Raw genomic sequence first — 3,904 nt, forward strand, 5'->3', positions numbered from 1 at the left:
CTCTCTTTGAGTAAACTCTCTTCTATATAACTTCTTGATTCACATGTTTGTGTGCTTTATATATGGGAACTCTTATTTCAAAAGGTCTTTACCGACTAATTGATTGATTTCGAATTCCTTTTAATGAGTTCTGACTGATTGTTACTGATTCTCTCTAATTGAACCTCCTTTACCTTTCCTGACTTGGTTCATTCGAGATTAAACCTGTAACTTTGATTTCCCTGGCTGTTTGATTGATTCCCTTTCCTTATTTTCCCAAGCCGTGTACCACTAAGCTTTTCCTTAAATAAACTTCTATGTATTTACCCCTTTTGTGCTACTTTGAAAAGGTTTTAATCAAAATTTCTTTCCTAAAATGTCTTCTACCCGTTTAAAATCAAATCCCTTAACTGAAGGGAAATCCTATGTGATTGATTGCAAGTTATTTTCTTACCTTTCTTACTTGTTTCTCTGCACTATAGAAGGGACTACCCTTCTGCACTTTTAACACACTTCCAATTCAATACTTTTACACTACTGCGTCGAGTTGAATACCTCAAGCCTTTAGTTCAATACTTTCGACTTACTTACATACTTACAATACTACTTTGAGTTCAATACTCTTACAACATTCTACTCTTTTTGAGATCTTTTGGAACTGTTTGCTTGCAACTTGGTTTTCTCAAGACTGCTTTTACTTGTTTGTTTTCCCTGAAACTAGTATGTTCTAATTTAACTTTTATGCCTCACTCTCCTATGTGTTTATTTACAGTTTCTGCAAGCTTGTTTAATTTGCTGTTCATGTTCAGTGATTAATGTTAACTATGTAAACTGTTTTTTTTCTTTGCATCTGCTATTTGTTATGAATTTCCTACACCCCTATTCCCTTCTATGTGTTTGAGTTAAGGCACATGTCCTGGCAGTATTCAAATTGCTGCTCAGGTCATAACCTGTTCCACAATGGATCATAACTCTTAAGATTTGGCTAACAGACTGGTTAGGGGTGTGCCAACATTCCCAATTGCTGAGCATGACCACCAGCCTGCCATGGCTTCCCCTAAATCCCCTCTATGCACTTGCACTCTCTCTTAGATTCTAAGTTCTGCCCCCCTCCTATGAGCTTTGCTTTGGGACCTTGAGTTCCCTCTGAACTTGGACATTTGAGGGTTGGCTCTTCCACACTGCACTTGCTTAAGTCTGTAATATATTTGGGGTGTAAGCACTGTCCGGAGTCCACTTGAGGCTCTTAGGTAACTTTGACACATCCCAAATGAGGGAAAGGCTTTGGAAATCGGATCCTGGAAGTTGGTTCATCTCATATTGTTAGACCTTAAGTCTGAATTAGGCTCCTTGGTTATAGCTTAAATTTCTGATGTAATTTTACTTTTCTTGATTCATTCTGGTCTGTAATATTTTATGGGGTTCTAAGTAAAAAAGGACAGGGTCATTTATGTATGCAAAGGGTAGACAGCATGCTCATAGGTGTTACTATCTACAAGTTCTGCACTTATGCATTTCATATAGAAATCCTGCCTATAGTTTCTGCATTTCTGCATATCATAAAGAAATCCTGCCTATAAGTTTCTGCACTTCTGCATATCATATAGAAATCCTGCCTATTAGTTTCTACACTTCTGCATATCACATAGAAATCCTGTCTGTAGGTATTTTCTGCACTTCTGCATATAGCAATCATGATTATAGGTTTTCTGCACTTCCGTGCATACCTCCATCATTAGGCAAACAGTTATAGGTTAAAAATAACAAAATACATCCTAGATACCATGTCTATAGGACTCCTGCACTTTCATAATTGTTTTAAACCAACGACGCTTAGAAAGCATGCCTATAGGAGTAATTAACCGAATCTGAATCGTTTGCAAGTCTAAAATCAGTAGTAATGTAGTTAATATCTGCAGATCTTTTTTTTTATATATAATCAGTAAGCCTTCATTAAAATTAGAGTAGGCATCGTTAGATATCATGCCTATAAGTTTCACCTAGGCAAGCTATTAGGTAATTAATTAACTGCATCAGTCTTTGATAATTACAACCAGTGGAGGCCTAATTTGGACTTCTCATCTGAGAAATATGTGATAAATCAGCCTTCCCTAATGCTTTAAATTTAATTCAGACCATAACCAGTATTTGTAAGTCATGCTAAACAATTTGTTTCTTTAAATGAGGAGGCCCGTTTGAGCCCTTTTAACTATTATGTGTTCTCCCATACCTGCCTTATATGTTTTGATTGTCGCCCTATAATTTTATCCTTTTAAAACTCTGAAAAGCCAAATCTCCCTTCCCTTTAGGACTAGTAGTCCCAAATACCTCCGGGAGTGAAAGGATTGGGACGGGTACTAGCATGCAATAAGTAACGATACTATTCCGTGCTTAATACTTTAACAGGGCGGGAAAGGGTAGATATGGATATGATGATCGGTGCACTAATACCACGTGTAACCCCTCTTCTGAGGAGTGATTACCGGGTATTGTATTGATGTGATCCATATTATTTGTAAACCTAGGATACCTTTTCCTTTATTTGTTTATTTTATTCTCAAACTATTTCTTTAAAATTTCTGCTTTCTTTACTTTCGTCAAACTCTCAACTTGCTTGCAATATTATGTGAAAACCCCCTTCTACTTGAGACTTCTATTTGCTTATTTGTTATTCAAAGTCACAATTGTAGCATGGCCGGGAACCACACTAGTGGATCTTGAGGGGTGCCTAACACCTTCCCCTCGAGATAATTTCTAGACCTTACCCGAACTCTGGTTCTCCAACTCGAACTCTTCTTTAGTGTCCTAATGCACTTTAATCATTAGGTGGCGACTCTTCAAAAAACCCAATTCCCAAGAGGGAACGAGTTGTCCTCCCAAATGTCATGAACCAGATTTCGCTTTTAGAAAAAGGGGGCACGACAATGAATTAGGTTTAATTGGCTGGCCTTGTCTTCATGGGTGGTTCCATCACGACCGGGTTCAGGTTTAGGGTCATGACACAAAACCACCCTCATCAAATCTGTTCTAAATACTATCCCTACGTATGCCATGTAAATAAATATTATCCCCATTAAGACAATAAATAATTTATAACGTATTCAAAGAAACTTTCTCTGGGGCTCTTCTCCTGCTAAATGAAAGATTCACCTTATAAACTGGGACAAAATTACTACACCTAAAACTTATGGGGGGTTAGGAATCCAAAAAATGTATCCCAAAAACCTCTCTTTAATCATGGCACTCCTTTGGCATTATTACCAAAATGCTAACACTCCTTGGGCAACTAGTCTACCTTATAAATACCAATATTATCTCAATCAACCTCACCCTCATTTCCCTCACCCTAAAATCAACTCTGCTTCCTACATTTGAAAAAGCATGGTTAGAGATTATCCTTACTTCAAACATGGACTAGGCTGGCATATCGCCATCGGTACCCAAATTCAACTATGGTCTGAGTATTAGTTACCTACGCGCCAAACTTTAAGCCATCTCATACATGGTCCCCTCAATCACAATGAGGACAACCTTCCACTAAGCTCAATTATTCAAAATGGCTTGTGGAATCTCCAAACATTATCCTTTGAACTACTATGCCATCTACTCTCACTCATTCATCATATCTCACTGAACCCAACAACCACATATACTGACCAATACTTTTGGCACCCCTCATCCACCGGTGATTTCTCCACTTCCACTGTTTATGCCTTCATAACTCCTAATCCACCTAAGGAACATCCAACAAACCCTATAACTTGGATATGGAAAATACATACAACCAATAAAATTAAACATTTCTTATGGCTCATGCTACAACACAAATTACCAACCCATACATTTCTATTTAATCGAAATCTTACCAATGATCCCACCTGTCCAGTATACCGACAAGCGCCTAAAGATATTCTTCAACTGTACC

Source organism: Nicotiana sylvestris, chromosome 9 (genome assembly GCF_000393655.2).
Source record: "Nicotiana sylvestris chromosome 9, ASM39365v2, whole genome shotgun sequence".
NCBI lineage: Eukaryota > Viridiplantae > Streptophyta > Magnoliopsida > Solanales > Solanaceae > Nicotiana > Nicotiana sylvestris.